This window comes from Octopus bimaculoides, chromosome 7 (assembly GCF_046866305.1).
Source record: "Octopus bimaculoides isolate indiv1 chromosome 7, ASM4686630v1, whole genome shotgun sequence".
Lineage (NCBI taxonomy): Eukaryota > Metazoa > Mollusca > Cephalopoda > Octopoda > Octopodidae > Octopus > Octopus bimaculoides.
Genome location: NC_142934.1, coordinates 105,501,562 through 105,522,016, shown reverse-complemented (window position 1 = coordinate 105,522,016; position 20,455 = coordinate 105,501,562).

The window sequence follows — 20,455 nt, the reverse complement described above, 5'->3', positions numbered from 1 at the left end:
AAGCGCTTTATTTTATCGACCTGGAAGTGATGAAAAGCAAAGTTGACCTCAGCAGGATTTGAACTCAGAAACGTATTGAGCTAGAGCAAAACATCACAAAGCATTTTTTTCTGACACTCTAACGATTCTGCCAGTACGTCGCCATATCATTACAACAACAACAACAACAACAACATGAACGATCTTTCCCTACGTTAGGCACAAGATCTGAAATCCTGATGGAAGGGTCTGAATCGATGTCATCAACAGTATATATTTTATCGAACCTCGAACGGGAGGAATGCAAAGTCAACGACAGCGGCATTTAAAATCGGAACGAAAAGACAGAAGAAAGGAAAAAACAAAATGCTCACATTTAATTCTGTACACTTATTGATGTAGATTCGTGCTTTTGGGGACACACACACACACACACACACACACACACACACACACACATACTCTCTCTCTCTCTCTCTCTCTCACACACACACACACACACACACACACGCGCATGCATACTAATATATAGAAGTATCCCCTTACACATCAATCGATCGCGTCATCTTTTCTTTCTCTTTCTTTCTTTCTTTCCACTCTCTCTATCGCTCTTTCTCTCTCTCAGACTTTCCCTCTGTCTCCCTCTCTCTCTTTCTCTCTCACGCGGGCGATATATATATACATATATCTCACTGTATGAACGCACATATAAATGAGTATATATATATATATATATATATATATACATACTCAAACACACATATATATATGTATATATATATATATATACATTTATAGTCGTGCATACACCTCACTGTATAAACGCACATATAAATGAGCTTATATATATACGTATGCACGCACAAATATAAACATATATACACATAAATACTTACGCACGTACGCACACATGCACATATATATTATAACGGACCAAAATACACAAACAGACTTAAATGTATACATTGATCTTACGGAATATATATGGTCTGCCTCCATACACACACGCATGTGCGCGCACACGCATACGCACACACATGCGCGCGCACATATCAAAGGTATAAAGGAATCAGACATAATATTCCACTTCCACACTACCATAGTTATTACTATAAATATATAACTAGTTAAAATACACAGTGGGGAGTATGTATTATTTATTAAACTATTCTCAACCTCCTCTCTATTAACGTTAACAACAGACTTGTAATCACATCATAACAACTGTTTCTTCGTATTCATGTACTTAAATAGGTGTGCAAATATACAAGTATTCACATACAAGCAGTTGCGTTTTGTATGCATGTATACGTGTGTGTGCCTGTGTATACACGAACAAACATATATATATATATATATATACATATGAACATATATATGTTTGTGTATAAGGTTGTATGAGTGTTTGCCTGTGTGTATATATTTATTTAAATATAGATATATATATATATGTATATATATATATATATATATATATATATATATATATATATATATATATATATATTTTATTTATTTATTTATTTATTTATGTGTTTCAGCCAAGTGGCTGCGGTCATGCTGGTGCACCACCGTGATTTTCACGTTCCTTGCATGGCTCTTCTCCCCCACCTGACATGGTCCAATCAAGAGTTTTGATGGCACATCTGGTGTATAAGAGAATTTGACATAGCTGCCCTAAACTGCGTCTCATTACGAGCCATTGGTTCGTCTGGTATCGTGGAGAGGAAAGCGTCAAGTTTTGTCTTGAAGACCTCCGCATCCATGTCTTGCATGTCTCTCAAATGTTTTAGCAGGGCATTGAAGAGCTGAGGTCCTCTGAAACCGAGGCTGCTGCAGTTTTCGTTCTTATGTGAGATGCAGTGGACGGTACCTTTGGCACCATGCAGTGGCGACCCGTGCGGGCATTCCTGTAGTACTTGATACCAAAGTTTGGCACCAGTCCTTCCAGTATTTTCCATATGTATATTATTACATATCTCTCCCGCCTGCGCTCCAGGGAGTAGAGACCTAGTGCCTTCAGTCGCTCTCTGTAGTTCATCTGTTGGACTGTGGCGATCTTTTTTGTATAGTGCCGCTGAATTGCCTCGAGTTCTGCTGTCCGCTTAACACTGTGTGGTGACCACAACTGAGAGCAATAGTCTAGGCGGCTCAGAACAAATGTCTTCCACAGAGTCAAAATGACTTTTTGATCCCTTGTACGGAAAGTCCTCAGTATCCACCCTGCCAGTTTTCTGCACTTTGCTGTCAACTTGACAATGTGCATGTGAAATGATGCATTGCATAACAACATATATCTATGTCTACGTGTGAGTGTGTATATATCAAGATATATCTACTGTATATATTTAGATATATATTATATATGTGGAATAAATATACGTATATATTTAGGTATATAAGTATATATAAATATGTATGTATGTGTATATAAAACTTAGATAAAACTTAGATTTGTTTCGAATAAAGATTGGTCCAGGCCGTGTCTAACTTAATAGCACCACCTGATGAATATATATATATATATATATATATATATATATATATATATATATATATATATATATATATATATATATATATATATATATATATATATATATATATATATATATGTATATATATATATGTATATATATATATATATATATATATATATATATATATATATATATATATATATATATATATATATACATACATACATAATATATTTATGCACGCTTATGTCTATATGTGTGTGTCTCAAATTTGTATACATACACATGCATACACAAATATTTTTTTCTACACATGCGTATATATAAGTATATATATATATATATATATATATATATATATATATATATATATATATATATATACATACATATATCTATATATACATATATATATATTTATTTATTTATGTGTTTCAGCCAAGTGGCTGCGGTCATGCTGGTGCACCATATATACATATATATATATATATATATATATATATATATATATATATATATATATACATACATATGTCTATATATACATATATATATATATATATATATATATACATATATATATATATATATATATATATATATATATATATATATATATATATAATACAAAGAATATATATACATGTATACACACATATATGTACATACTTACATCTACATGTGTATATACATGCATATCAGGGTACAGGTCGTTAGAACAATAAACTACAGACAACGGAACGAACACATAGGAAAACGGAAAGCCCCTTGGAATATCCCTTCATCAGCTGTCTCTATTCTATCTAGACGTTTCGAAGACCAGACAGGACGTACTCTAGAATAGTCTCTTCCTGAGTAGTGGATCAACCAACTACACAGAGGATTCCAAGGTGGCAAACACAAACCAAGACAGGAAAAAATGGACACTGAAAACAACATTCAAAAGCCGTACGGCCAAACGCAAATCTGAGGTAGAACGCTAGTAGTTCGTCTTGCCTTCACAGCGGCTGGAGTGAAAAGAAAGCTGACCACAGGTCACACGAGAGCAGAGAGGATGGTGGAGGGAGGAAATGGAACAAGGAGGAAGGGACAGAAGCAGTGAAGTAGAGGCCAGGACAGAAGGGTAGAGAGGAAGATAGAGGAAGACAGATAGATAAATAGATAGAGAGGATGGTGGAGGGAGGAAGTGGAACAAGGAGGAAGGGACAGAAGGGTATAGCAGTGAAGTAGAGGCCAGGACAGAGGTATAGATAGAAAGATGGAGGAAGACAGATAGATAAATAGATAGAAAGATAGATAGATATCTTTTTATTATAGCCACACAGGGCTAAATACAGAAAATGGAGAAATTACAAAGTAGAGCTTTTGGGGGGGGGGGGGGATAATTTGGATCAAAAGGGATCGCGGGAAGAAAAAAAAAAAAAAAAAAAAAAACGTGGGAGGGGGCGATCAATAGGGATCGTGTATCACAGTCGATGTAAAAAACGGGGAACAGATTAGGTTTATCCGTGGAGAGAAAAGCCTACGGAAAAGACCACGGTCACCTCAGGCTTTTTTTTTTTAAAGGTACATGAAGGTAAGTACCTTCTCTCTTTTTGTCTCTTTTTGTTACAAGTCTATGCTTAAAATGGTGTCGTCTTTCATTCTTACCATTCTTGCCACATTTACCCATTTTTTATTGAAACTTTCATTCGACAACACTTTCCTCTCTATCCTCATCCTCCTTTTCAAGTGGTACTTGAAAAAGTTGACGAGGGACTGACCAGAGAGGAAAGTGTTTGTTTGTAGACCTTTCAAACGCGTCCACCACACGCATTCTTTTGCCATAGCTATCAGTGTTACAAAAACCGTTTTTCCTTCCCGTTTAAAGGAAGGTGGCGGAACAATATTCACGATAGACTCGGCTGATAAGTGGGCTCATCCCACACGCGACAACAGCCGTTCGACGAAGGTCCAGAGCTCTGAAATATCTGGACACTGCACGAGTGCGTGCAGAACGGTTTCGTCGCTCTGACCGCATCTCGGGCAGGTCGGTCCGGTGGTTTTCGAACCGTGTCTGTAGATCTTCTCTAGAACTGGTAGTGCGTCTCGATAGCATTGCCAAGCCAGGGATCTCTGGAAATTATCCATTGGCCCCGGCCCGAACGTTGTCTTGAAAAGGCGGGTTAAGAATTTCTCGTCGACACCCAGGTTTGCCCCGAGAGTGTCGTCAGACCTCCCCTCCACTAGTCCTCTATAGAACGCATTGGTCGTTTGGAAGTTGCACAAGTTTGATCCCGGACGGCAGAGCTGTTGTAGAGCTTGGCGACACTCGCGGTGCCATTCGCCCAGTTTCGGTCTCTTCCTGATCCATGTTTGCAGTTCGGTGAGTGAGACGAGCTGCGGGAAGGCGTGCCTCACAAACGGCGCCCACACCTGCTCACCGTCGTCAATGAAGTTCCAGAGATGCCGCAGTCTCAGCGCATGTCTGCGCATCATTAACCACGGCATCCCCAGTCCTCCACGTAACGGTTGTTGACAGCAAATGGATCACCTCACCATCGGAACGCCACCCTTCCACAGAAAGCGGAAAAGTATGCGTTCTAGTTTCGTGATGGTGGCATCGGGACAAGGCACGACGGTCAGGCGGTAATCGATGACTGATGCGATATACACATTAGCCACCTCCGCCCGGCCTTTTAGAGATAACTTTCTCTCAGCCCATGTTTGGCTGAGTTTGATCACTCTACTGGTGATCTCGTCCCAGTTCTTATCCATTTGGAGGTCCGGACTGAACCAGACCCCGAGCAGTTTAACCGGTCCGTCCGTCCAGCGTCCCACTACGGAATCACTGTTGGACGGTATGGGCTTGCTTCTCCAGGTGCCGAGTAACAAACCCACTGACTTTTCCGGGTTAATTTTTGCTCCTGTCACCGTTTCGTATTCTTTAAGTGTCTCGCCTAGCATCTCGACGTGCTTTTCGCTCGACACTATGACGGTGACATCGTCCGCATATGCAGACACGCTCGTCCCGCAACCCAGCTCTCGTGGGATACCCCTCAGTGTCGCCAGCTTCCGCAGTAGTGGTTCGATCGTCAATACATACAGAAGCGCCGACAAGGGACATCCCTGACGGACCGAACGCGTGATGTCGAACGGTTTTGACAGGTGACCGTTTACCCGTATTACCGATCGGATGCCGCTATACAAGGCAGCGATCCAACCGCGGAAGACGGGACCAAAGCCAGCTGCCCTGAGGACGGCCGCTAGGTATCGATGGTCGACCCTATCGAAGGCTTTAGATTGATCTAAATTGATCAGCGCCCCACCCATGCCAGGATCCTTAACTACCCTGTCCATGATGTAGCGCATGAGGTGGAGGTTGTCATGGATACTTCTGCCCGGCACGGCGCATGTTTGCGCCCTGTCGACCAGTTTATCGATGACAAGCGCCAACCTCTCGGCTATTACTTTGGCCAAAATTTTCAAATCTGCGTTGAGCAGAGTGATGGGCCTGAAATTATCTATAAAATTCCCCTTGTTTGGGTCTTTCTTCAGCAATGTCACTGCACCTCGGCTCACGAAACCGGGAATTCTCCCGTTTTGTTGCCAGTTGCAATAGACTGATGCCAAGAGGTCGCCAAACAAGTCTGGCATTTGACAATACAGCTCGTAGGGTAGACCATCCAATCCAGGTGACTTATCCCTCGCGCAGCCCGCCATAGCATCCCTTACTTCAGCAGCTGTGATGGGACCCTCACAACACTCTGCCTCTCCCGCCGAGAGCCGCGGCAGGCCGGTCAGGTAGGCAGTGAAGTCCATCCTGCGTTCCGACTCACCGCTCGCACCGAACAGTCGAGCAAAGTGCTGTTGAAAGGCCCCACACATCCTTTCGGGTTCGAGCAGACTACATCCCTGTTCATCGATTAGAGACCGAATGGTGGCTCTGTTACCGCGTTGCGCCTCCGCCACCCGGGCTTCTCGCGCAGCTTCGATCCCTTCGTTCCTTAAGGCACGCATTTTAGCTCTGACGACGCAACCTTCGTGTTTGGCGTTGAGGTGTTGGTCGAGGGCCATCCTCGCAGCCAAAACGTTGGTTGCGCTGCCAGTTGTAAGTGCCTCTTCTAGTTTCTTAACTAAGTCTCCCTCTACTCTATTTCGATCTATCGCTAGTTCTTTACTAAACCTAATAGATTCCGATTTGATTGCCATTTTCAGGGCAAACCACCAGCGGTTGTTAACGATGGCTCCTGTTAACGCCCTCTTAATTAATTCGCTAATCCGGTTCCTGTAAACCTGCCGCGCTAAGAGCGAAGCGTTCAGTTTCCAGTAACCGGGACCCTGCCTATGTGTCTTATCTAAGTCGAGCGTACACGTCACAAACTTGTGATCTGTGTAGCTGACTATTTTAAATTGTGGACATCCTACACTATCTCTATCCGCTGTCCTACATAGAACTCTATCTAGATACGATCTCGACGATCCGACGCGGTTTGTCCAAGTCCACGTTGGCACGTTCGGATGGTCGAGTCGGAACCTGTCAGACAAATGGAAACGTCTGAGCAGGTCTTTGAGGCACTTACATCCCCTTCTACTCCTATCCACTCCCACATAGTCTATATGCGTGTCCAAGGTAGCGTTCCAGTCCCCTACTAACAGTAAAGGTCGTGACGTTCCCAGGAAAACCTCTAGACGTCTAAGGAAATCCGCCCGACCCGTTAAGGACGGTGCATACACTGCCACCAGACGGAAAGCACACCCGTTTGTGCTATCGACGTCCAAGACAACCAGCCTACCCTCCGGGTCTAGGAATATTGGCCTTACTTTTAGGTTCAGACTCTTCCGAAAAAGCACCGCGGTACCACCACCACCCATGTTTGGCAGACAGGGAGAAAAATAAATGTCGAAATGTCCACCAAACATGGACTTGAGGGCCCGCGGGTTACTGAGTCTGGTTTCACTGATAGCCATGATTTCTATGTTCTGTGATTTGATGTCATTTAGAAGGTAACCTTGCTTCCAAGCTGACGCCAAGCCACGTACATTTACACAACCTAATTTAAGCATAGTTGAAGTCGAAATTTGTGTTTCATACACGACAGTAAAAGAGACAAGAGAGAAGGTTACTTACTCGTTTCGAAAGTTTTAGCTTCCTCTTCTTTTGAAGTATCTTGGATGAGGTTTTTGAAGAGTTTCTTTGATAAATATTTTTGGAACCCCCCAACCGCATTTGGAAAGAGGGTTTTGAGTGTGTGGTGCTGCGTTTGTGTGATGTGAACTATTTTGATGTGTTTCGGTGGTGTAGTGCGTGGATGATTGTTCAGATTATAATTATCTTCAGAAATGTTTGTTTGCGATATGATGTAGTCCATTAATTTTGTGTTTGTTGTGTCTATCGCTGATAGCATTGTGTGTGTTTTTGTGATGTTGGTGCTGGTTTGTTTGTGCAAGGGGCTTTCAGCGGTTACATATTTCCCTGCTTTGCATGCATTTAATTTTGGGGTTGTTTTTGATCTTTTTCTTTTACTTCCTGTGGCTATTTGCCATTCTGTAGAACTTTCATCGTTAGACGAAATGTCTGACGAATCAGAAGGGGGTAAAGGCAAAGCATTTGGTTCTATTTGTGTGTTTGTCGATGGTGTTGTGGTGTGTGGTGTGTGTGGTGTGTGTGTTGTTGGGGAATTGGGAGTAGTATTGGTCTTTTCTTCGTTCTCAGTGGTTGTCTTCTTGGTTGTTGTTCTTGGTGTTGGTGTTGGTCTGTCTTTAGTTGTTGTTGGTGGTGTTGTTTCTGTTTTTGACTCAGGTGGTGGTGTTGTTTGGTTGGGTTGGTTTGTTCGTTGTTGCCGTTCTTTCGTTTTCGCATATAGCTGCTTGATCAGTTGTGCATACGGTGGTGTGGGTAATAATGCTGGTGTTTTGGGTTTTTGGTTTTCCCGTGGCTGTTGTTGTTGTTGTAGCTGTTGTTTCGCGGCAGAATTGCAGTCCTTTTGGAAGTGAGCTTCACTGCCACATATGTAACAGCGTGGTCGTCTGCCTTCCACCACTACATACAGCCTTTGCGTTGATGGTAACTTTATGTAGGTGGGTATTTTATTTAGTGACTCCTGGGTAATATGGAGAAGGATCTCCATTTTTTTACCCACCCACTGTTGCTTTTCAGAAACATTAATTTGCAATATATCAACTTCCTCCATATCGACACATACGGCTGATGTTATCCATAGTGTGTCTACCGTGGGAGGAATATTTTTTATGATAACCCTTGTTACCCTCTGACCAAGGTAACTCGGTATCATTGTTAACTCTTCTGTCTTAAGAGTTAGCGTTGAGAATCGTTTCGCTAACTCTTCACTTTGAAAAATAACTTGCACATGGGCAAATTTATGCCACCAAGTTACATAATCCTTATATTGCCATACAGATCTCAAGCATTTCTCGATCTTTTCCGTGCTTGCTTTTTCTGGTTTTTTTGTTTTTGAGTTTAAAATTTTATAAATAATGGTCTTTTTGTTTGTGTCTTCTAAAATGTCTTGTGGTATGTTGATCCGCACCTCGTCATTTTCTTTCGTAAGTAAAGCCTTTGTATCTTTTATCTGCTGTGCAGTAAAAGATACTACCGTCGTTTTTTCCCTTATCGCCTCGGCGAAGTTTGTTTTGATCTTGTTATTGTTGTTGTTGGTGGTGGTGCTGGTGTTGATGGCAGAGGTGACTGTTGCTGTATTAGCGTTGTTGTTGGCGGTTGTGATGCTGGCAGGTGTTGTTGTTGTGGCAGATGGGTGACCTTCTTCTTGTGTACTCCTCTGACCTTCATATGAGTTACGAAGTGGCGGGAAATTTTTTTCATAATTTTCTTCGGCGTTCAGGCGTATTTGAGCAAATTGTTTGGCCATCATGCTCTTCTCTTTCTCTCCTTCCGTTGTCTGTGGTGAAAGGAACAAAAGAGGAGTGGAGTTGTTGTTGTTCTTTTTGTTATTGTTGTTCTTGGTGGTAGTGGTGGCTGCGATGTCGGTGGCAGTAGTGGTTTTGGTTTTGTTGTCGTTGGTGGCGGTCGTAATGGTGGTAGTGGAGGTGGTGAAGGCAGTAGTAGTAAACGCAGCATTCCTGGTCTCTACGTCTTGTGTTCGTTCATGCGGAACGACTTGTTGGTCAGTCTCCTTGCTTGCAGATAGATACATAGATAAATAGATAGATAGATAGATAGATAGATAGATAGATAGATAGATAGATATCAATGTAATAATGCCCTTTATATAAATATAAACGAATAATTATATTCTTGGGAATAGAAATTTCCCTAATGAATTTTTTTACACACTGGCTTCTTGATAAAATTCTTGTAAAAGAGTTTTATCCTTTTTTGAATTTATTTATCAAATATATACACGGAATACATTCAATGTTGAATTTTTTATTCCTGTCTCCACATGGGTACCCCAAAAAAACAACCCGGAAGTATTTCCCGCTTCTTTGATGAAGATATATACAGATAAACTTCATTCCCTTTACTCTGTCGGATACGTAGTTGTTCGGTTTTGGTGAGGTGAGAATTCTGTTTATTTATATATATTTTTGGGACAATATTGTGCTGATGAACGAAATCTAGATTCACTCTAGTAATCGCGAAATCGGTCGATACACAATTAAGTCTATTTTAAAAGAAAGTTGGTCATCTTCTGTTGGTTGTTTTCCCTCGCATTAGGTACTAAATGTGGTTATTTTGAGAAGTCCACTGTGTGGCGTTATTATTTTTCTGTAATAATGCCCTTTATATAAATAAATAGATAGATAGATAGATAGATAGATAGATAGATAGACAGATAGATAGATAGATAGATAGAAAGATAGTCACGTCAGAATAATAGTAGACTTACTTGTAAAATAGGACGTGTGCGTTCAATAATGTAATAATACAAAGAATATATATACATGTATACACACATATATGTACATACTTACATCTACATGTGTATATACATGCATATCAGGGTACAGGACGTTAGAACAATAAACTACAGACAACGGAACGAACACATAGGAAAACGGAAAGCCCCTTGGAATATCCCTTCATCAGCTGTCTCTATTCTATCTAGACGTTTCGAAGACCAGACAGGACGTACTCTAGAATAGTCTCTTCCTGAGTAGTGGATCAACCAACTACACAGAGGATTCCAAGGTGGCAAACACAAACCAAGACAGGAAAAAATGGACAGTGAAAACAACATTCAAAAGCCGTACGGCCAAACGCAAATCTGAGGTAGAACGCTAGTAGTTCGTCTTGCCTTCACAGCGGCTGGAGTGAAAAGAAAGCTGACCACAGGTCACACGAGAGCAGAGAGGATGGTGGAGGGAGGAAATGGAACAAGGAGGAAGGGACAGAAGCAGTGAAGTAGAGGCCAGGACAGAAGGGTAGAGAGGAAGATAGAGGAAGACAGATAGATAAATAGATAGAGAGGATGGTGGAGGGAGGAAGTGGAACAAGGAGGAAGGGACAGAAGGGTATAGCAGTGAAGTAGAGGCCAGGACAGAGGTATAGATAGAAAGATGGAGGAAGACAGATAGATAAATAGATAGAAAGATAGATAGATAGATAGACAGATAGATAGATAGATAGATAGAAAGATAGTCACGTCAGAATAATAGTAGACTTACTTGTAAAATAGGACGTGTGCGTTCAATAATGTAATAATACAAAGAATATATATACATGTATACACACATATATGTACATACTTACATCTACATGTGTATATACATGCATATCAGGGTACAGGACGTTAGAACAATAAACTACAGACAACGGAACGAACACATAGGAAAACGGAAAGCCCCTTGGAATATCCCTTCATCAGCTGTCTCTATTCTATCTAGACGTTTCGAAGACCAGACAGGACGTACTCTAGAATAGTCTCTTCCTGAGTAGTGGATCAAATATATATATATATATATATATATATATATATATATATATATATATATATATATATATATATATATATATATATATATGAACGTACACGTATGCATGTGCACAAATTTAACGTATCTGTGCAAGTACTACGAAAACATCGACACATATGTAACAATTATGATGGCGGTATGAGGCACTTATTAGTTTCCTTTCACTTCTGAAATGCAGTCAGCCGCATGTAATCCAACGACAACCAGTTAAAACACTGTTTATCATAAACGCCGTATAATGGGATGTCTGATTACGTTTTACCAAGACAGCCATTTTCCCTTGATGTATGTCTAAATGCAGTGTTGTGTGTAATATGTTGGTTATGTTGTTCGCATGTACATAGTATGTATGTATATATATGTATGTATGTATGTATGTATGTATGTATGTATGTATGTATGTATGTAGATAAGCATCTATCTATCTATCTATCTATCTATCTATCTATCTATCTATCTACCTGCCTGTCTGTCTGTGTGTGTGACTGTGTGTGTGTCTGTGTGTATGTATTTGTCTGTGTTTGTCTGTGTGTCTGTTTGTCTGTGTATCTGTCTGCCGTTCTGTTTGTCTGTCTGTCTGTGTGTGTACGCCAGTCAGTCTGTCAGTCTGTCTATCTATCTATCTATCTATCTATCTATCTATCTATCTATCTATCTATCTATCTATCTATCTATCTCATCATACTGGTGGCCATGGCGAAAGAATGTGTGTGGTGGACCTGAGCGAAAGGATTAGAGACGAAAACTTACCTCTCTGGCCAATCGCTCATCAACTTTTTCAAGTATCACTTGAAAAGGAAGGTGAGAATAGAGAGACAGTTTTTGTCTCGTGAAAGTTTCATTAAAAGGTGGGTGAATGTAGCAAAGATGGTGCGTGCGAGTGACGATACCTCTTTGAGCATGATCCTATAAATCGAGAAAAAAAATTTTTTTTTAAAAAGAGAGAGAGAGAGCACTTCGCTCTCATGTGTCTATTCCCTGCTGAGATTACCATGGTCTTTTCCGTAGGCTTTTCTCTCCATGGATAAACCTAATGTTACCCCATTTTACACAATTGACATTTTCTGTGATATACGATACCCCCCCTTTTTTTTGTTGTTTGCCCCTACCGATCCCGTTTGATCGGATCTTTTTTTTTTATTTTACCTTTTTTTTATTTTTAAAGAAAAGCTCTACAGTTGTATTTGTCCCCTCTCCGTGCAGCCCTGTGTGGCTAATAAAAGAAAGATATCTATCTGTTTGTCTGCCGTTCTGTGTATGTGCGCCAGTCAGTCTGTTAGTCTGTCTGTCTGTCTGTCTGTCTATCTATCTATCTATCTATCTATCTATCTATCTATCTATCTATCTATCTATCTATCTGTTTGTCAGTCTGCCCCCCTCTCTCTCTCTCTCTCTATCGATTGATCGATCTGCAATGGGAATTAACGTTAACATAATGATCAACAAATCAACGTGATGGCTTATGCGGGGCTCTGCAGCCTGCTAGAAACAGTCACCAAATCATCCTTAAATCACAAACTTTCTTCTTTAAAATTACGAACGGTTATCGATTGATTACTTTTTGAATGTTAGTCTACTCAACATGAGCAGGTGCTAAAACCAACCAACCAACCAACCAACCAACCAACCAACCAACCAACCAACCAACCAACCAACCAACCAACCAACCAACCAGCCAGCCAACCAACCAGCCAACCAACCAACCAACCAACCAACCAACCATCCACCATCAGCAACAACAACAGCAACAATCAGAAATAACCATACCAGCGCAACACATTAAACAGCAAACTATCACCGTTTACAATAACGAAGATAAACTGGGACAAAGGGAGTAGTAAGAGGGCAGTAGAGAGGAGGGCGAGGTGGAGGAGTCGGAAGACGATTAAGAAAAGATAAAAGTTGTAAGTCATAAACCAAGGCGATGGATTTGATTGATGGGTGATTGCGGTGCTTGTTTTATAAAGTTAACTGCTTGTGTTGATGATGATAGTTTTGGTTGTAGTATGTTGATGATGGTAGTTTTGGTTGTAGTATGTTGATGTTCGTGATGATAGTGGCATTGCAGGTGAGGATAATGATAGTGGTGGTAATGATGGCGTGGATTGTGTTTGTGGATGTGGAGGTGATGTGGAAGTGGTGGTAGTTGTGGTTGTGGTTGTGGTTGTGGTTGTGGTCGTGTTACAGGAGTTGGTAGTGACGGTGATAGTATTGAGCGTAGTCTTGATGGTGGTGATGGTAGAAACTCTCTGAACTTTGCTCAGCCAAATTTTATTCTCACAGCTATGCACTCGGAGTATTTACCTCCACTACTAACTTGGTTACTTAGATAATGGAAGTTATCTACTACCTCTAACTTGCCCCTCTGGCAGTTGATGGAGTCTATTTTCTGAACATTTTTAGAGTTCATTGTACTTGTGCATCTTCCACATACAAAAGCTAGTTTCCCTGTTAACCTTCCTATGATACTGCTGCACCTTTTATGTGTCCAAAGCTTAAACTGGATGCATCATATGGAGTCTCTGCCTATGTCTTTTCTACAGATCGAGCAGGGCCATCTACCTGAAGGGATTTGTGATTTGTCGTGGTTTCGGTCATGGTAGTGATTTGGTTGGATCGCGTTGGTGTCCCGTTCGTGTTGGTAGGAGTATTTGAGGTGATCGTAATGCTGATGGTGGTGGAGGTGGTGATGGTGATGATGGGCATGTATGTCATTTACCTTTGGCGGTGAGCGGTGGAAATGAAGATGTTGCCAAGGAAACGTTACCTGGAGATATACATCGCCCCCCCCCCCCCATTGAATTGAATCTCATCGCACTCCTACGACCCATCGCCCTCGTCGCCGCTCACATCACAACGCTGTATCTCCTAACACAATGACTGCCACCAATAGCTGACTCGTCATCGCCGTTGTCATTGTTACCGCCGCCGCCACCGCCACCGCCACCGCCAGCACCATCATCACCACTATCGTAATAATCCTTTCTACTAGAGGCACAAAGCCTGGAATTCATGGGGAGAGGGATTAAGTCGATTACATCGATTCCAGTACTTGAGTTGTACTTAATTAATCGACCCCGAAAGGATGGAAGGCAAAGTCGACCTCGGTGGAATTTGAACTCAAAACGTACCGTTAATATTCCAGCATGCTAACGATTCTGCCAGCTCACTGACTTATAATAATAATAATAATAATAATAATAATAATAATAATAATAATAATAATAATAATAATAATTAAAAAAAAAATGCCCGGATGCAGTACCAGGCAGTGGCTCTCATGGTTTCTGATCTTAATTGATTGGAAGTGTTATCATGTACGTTGTTTTGTCTTGGTATAAAAAAAGATGGGCTACAGCAAATATTCTGCTCAATACCACAGATTTGCTTGTCAGTTGTTTGACCTTAACCAGTTGAGCATGTCCCTTTGTGGTTGACGATATGTGCATCTCTGATCCCAAGCAGAAGTAGTGGGTGGGCATCATAGCCATGTGTCGAGAGGAATTCTTTGGGGTTTGAATAATTCACCTTTGGAAACATGGGTGTTTTGTTCAACATCCTTAAAAAAACCTTATTCAGGGACCTTTTGAGCGGAATGGGCTACTCGAGCTGAAGAAAATTCTAACTGGGCCCCACCTGTGAGATCTTGCACTGTTTATCTTGATATGAGATCACCATGTCGCACACATATGGTTGTGATGCATGTGCCTGGTGTACCCTTATCAGACGGGTAGTCATGATGGGTATACTGAGCTTCATATATTTTACCCCAGTGTCACTCAATAATAATATTGAGTACTCTCTCACTCAATAATAATAATAATGATAATTCATCGCTTTACTACATGTGAGAGCTTCTATGTGGTCACTGGATCTGCTAGAAATACCAATATTATATTGTACAGTCTTAAAAATTTGTTTTAAAAAGATGCTGCAATTCTAGATGGTCTATAGCTTTCAAAAAATGACACCAATGTAAAGACGTTGATTATCAGAACTTACCATTCAACAATGGAACGGAGAATCCTTTCGCGCTTGAATGAATATTGGATCATGTTCTTCTAAATCTTTAAACCGGCATGGCTGTCTGATTAAGAAGTTTATTTTGCAACTATGTGACTTCGGGTTCAATACCACAGCGCGGCACCTTGTGCAAGCATTTTTTAATATAGCACTGGATCCACCAATGCCTTGTGAATGGAACTGGTAGACGGAAACTGTGTGGAAGCCCATCGGATATATATTTCAAGGATTTAATAAAAATATAACAAACGCAAAAGTTACCTATCACATAAACGGTAAGTTTGAAAAAATGGTAACAAATAGAAAATTTGACAAAACCATAGCACACAGAAAAAAAAAATTCATAGCTAATTCCTCATTAGTCAACGTCCAAATCTCATAACTATTTCACACCATTATCGTTGATATCGTTCCCACTTGGTGGCACCAGTTGCAAAAAGCCATTGAGAATTACTAACGGACGTACAAGAAAAGAACGAAAACAAACAAAACGAATTAAAATAATTGTAATAATCATACATATTCCACAAAGCTGTGCGGCTACCAGTGTACTTGTCTGTGTTTGTCCCTACCACAACTTGACAACGGGGGTGGGTTTGTTTTCCCTCTCTGTAAATTAGCGGTTCGGCAAAAAGACCGATAGAATAAATGCCAGAATTGAAAAGTCGGTATAGGGTCGATTTATTTGAATAAACCCTCCAGGGAGATGGTACAGCATGGCCGCAGTCCAGTGGCTGAAACAAGTAAAAAACGAAAGATAATAGATACAATTTCTTCATAAACGTAATGTTTAACTTCACACTTCATTTTATGGTGGAAAAACCATACGATTTTATTGTTAAACCTGTTGATATTGGTTTAAAATTTTGGCAGAAGGCCTGCGATTAAAATTTATGTGCAATGAATTGGTTACAATTCCTTATAATGTTTAATTATAAAAAAAATATAGGATTATTCTTTTATTATTTTACTTGTTTCATTTTATTTGATGTCGGAGCACCGCCTTAAAGGGTTTTAGTCGAACTAGGAATTATTCTTTGTATGCCTGATACTTATTCTATCGGTTTCTTTTGTCGAACCGCTGCGTTACGGAGTGATAAACACACTAGCATCGGTTGTAAAGCGATGGCAAGGGGACAAACACAGACATAGACACATAAACACATACATACATACATACATACACACACACATAGATATATACGAGGGGCTTCTTTCAGTTTCTGTCTACCAAATCCACTCACAAAGGTTTTGGTCTGCCCGAGGCTATAGTAGAACGTACAACGCAGTAGAAGATACGATGCATTCGAACTGAACCTGGAACCATGTGGTAGGAAAGAAGCTTCTTACTACACGACCACGACTGCACCTATTGCTTGAATTTTTTTGAATATCGAACGGCTATGGGGACCAATAGAATGATGATAGGAATCAAAGAGTCCATAGCTAAAAAATGGTCGAGGATCACTGGCTTAAATTCAACCAACGACTATATTTTCTCATATTTTCTTTTCTTTGTTCCTAAGTTTGGTTTTATTTGCATCATAACTTGTTCACGTTTCTTCTCAATGCTTTTCCCCCCCTTTTTGTCATCATGATATAGTACTGAATATTCAATAATTAACTTATATTATTAAGTTAAGTACTAACAGCAGAATAATATGAAATTACGTGTTCTGAAAGAGTTCGGCGAACATGCATACTGGCATGTTGTATAACGGCTCGCCATTTATTATGACTAAACGTGGATGAAATAACTTCATTTGTTGACAACTTTAGAACTTTGAAATACATTTGTGACCATTCAGTCTTTGAACGCCGGATTAAAACACCTCTTGTCTTGTACAATAAACAACAAAGCCACAGATCTTTCTCTAAGTTGATTCCCTATACAATCGTTTGTCAATTGTAAAGACATATGTATTGTTACTTCAGTTCTAAGAGAAAGTAAAATCCACTTACATTGAAACCTTAGGAAAGCAAGCAACAATGCAAGCATTTCCTTAAATAAAGAATTTACCGACAACGAAAAATAATGTTGACAAGATAAAGACATCGTTGTCCGTGAAACTTTTAAACGAGCTTATTGAAATAACGGAACAAATGTTATTAAGCAAAGTGCAATCAACACACGCACGCTTAGACACGTATGAATCAACACACATACACAGATATTCATACAAAAGCACAACCATGTACAAGGAGGTGCGAAAAAATTCCTGGCTTTAAGGGTCTCGCAAAAGGCCTGGTTGGATGCATAATCTGAATTCTTTTACAGGTCATAGAAAAACTGAAGGAGCGCTGCAATAAGTGTGCGAACCTGGCAGGGGGAACAAAATCATAATTAATTGATCCTCCTGTGTTTTCTTTTAGACTAAATCAGGCGCTTTTCACTACTCTCGTATATATATATATATATATATATATATATATATATATATATATATATATATATATATATAGAGAGAGAGAGAGAGAGAGAGAGAGAGAGAGAGAGAGAGATACGAGTAAAATAGCTAGTACTAGTCTTAGTAGGTATATTTGGGGGTTAAAAGGACAAAATAAGAATTTTTCGTTAGAATGGTCTATTATTGGGAGGATTTCCCTTACGATAAGGGTAGGAGGTATTGCAACTTGTGCAATCTTGAGTTGTTTTTTAATCTATTTTCAAAAGATAAAATAATTAATAAACTAACATATAATGGGTTCAGATGTGTTCACGTTCGGAAAATACCTATTTTTGGTTTAGATAATTTCATTGTTTATTTTCTCCTATAGCTGAATTTTGTTATGATCGGGTATTAGGGTCTGGGATTTAGTATTTTTAGTTCTGCTATTGCTCTATTTACTTATTCGTACATCCGTTCATATACATGTGCAAGTGTATATACATATGCATGGGTATACATGGAAAATGTGTGTATATATGTGTATGTATGTGTGTATGTGTGTATATGTATATATATTTATATGTATATATGTATATATATATATATATATATATATATATATATATATATATATATATATGTATGTATATGTATGTATGTGTGTATATGTGTGTGTGATGTTTTGTATGTGTGTATATATGTATATGTATATATATATGTATATATGTATAAATATGTATTATATATATGTATGTACATGTGTATATGTATGCGTGTATGTATATGTGTATGTATGTATATATATATATATGTATATGCGTATATATATGTACGTATGTGTGTATGTATGTGTGTATATATGTGTGTGTGTGTGTGTGTGTGATGTTTTGTATGTGTGTATATATGTATATGTATATATATGTATATATATTCATTCTTCATTTTCATTTTATCTAGTTTCAGCTCGTGAGCTGTGGCCTTGCTGGGGCACCGCTATTTATATATATATATATATGTATATATATGTATATACGTATATATGTTTGTATGTATGTATATGTGTGTGTGTATATATGTATGTATATGTACATGTATATATATGTATATATGTATGTATGTGTGTATGTGTGTGTATGGTGTTTTGTATGTGTATATGCATATTTGTTTTTTTGTGTATATGTATATATAATTTTATAATATATTTTAAAATAAATTGTTTTTATATATTTATATATATATATATATATATGTATGTAGATGTATGTGTGTGTGTGTGTATGTGTGTGTATGTGTATGTGTGTGTATGTGTTTATGGCTTGTGAATTTTGCTTGTTTGTGTATGCATGCATATGCATGTGAGCGTGCACGTGTGTGCGCGCATGAACGTGTGTGCGTGTGTGTACGGGCGCACACGCAGATGCGTGCATGTAAGTAATAGCGTTCTTTTTACTAAAACTTTAAAAATTTTGTTCGGTATTTGTAATTGTGTAATTTTTTCGCCAGGAACAGTTTGTTTTTTTAAACCGAATGTAATTTTTCTGATGTTATATTTATTCCTGAAGATGTGTAAAAAAAATTTTGATTTATTAAGTCTCTTAATGAATGCTTTATACTGAAATATATATTGAAGAAGATAAATATGTTCATTTGAATATATACGTTTTTGCGTCGTAACTCCTTTATTATTCTATAATATAACCAAAAGGATCGATTCTTGAAGAGTCTACATACCTTCACTGTCGTTTTTTTCTGCTATTTTGGTGGTTAATTTATTATATATATATATATATATATATATATATACAAATATAAAAAGGAACAAAAATGCAATAGAGGGCATTAAAACGTTCGGATAGATAGACGATACATAGGCGGACAAGAGAAGCAACAATTAGAAGAACAGGCAAAAAAAGACGGTTCATTCTTGTCTTACATATATATATATACATACAAATATATATACATATACATACATATATATATATATATATATATATATACTTATATTTATACATATATATATATATACATATATATACATATATATGTATGTATATATATATATATATATATATATATATATATATATATATATATATAAATATATATATATACATATATATATACATGTATATATGTATATATATATACATATATATATATATATATATATATATATATATATATATATATATATATATATATATACATATATACATAAATATACATATATATATGTATATATATATACATATATATACATATATATGTATATATATATACATATATATACATATACATACATACATACATAAATACACACACACACACACACACACACATATGTATATAATGTTGTGTTTCGGGATGGCCATTTTTTTTCTTTTTTGCGAAATAATCACACGCTCTATATATTCTTTCTTCACTCGTTTATTACTGTTCTTATTCCACCTCATGTGCATTGTCAGGAAATCTTTCGTCACACCTATGGGACCTCTTCAGTGACATTTTCCGTCTTCGTGTGTGCTCTTGCTCTGCTTATTCCGTTATGTTCCTCCTGCATTTTCTTTTACTCAAAGTCGGAAACTTTTCAGTACTCTCATATGTACATATATATATAAGCAGAGCAAGAACACACACGAAGTG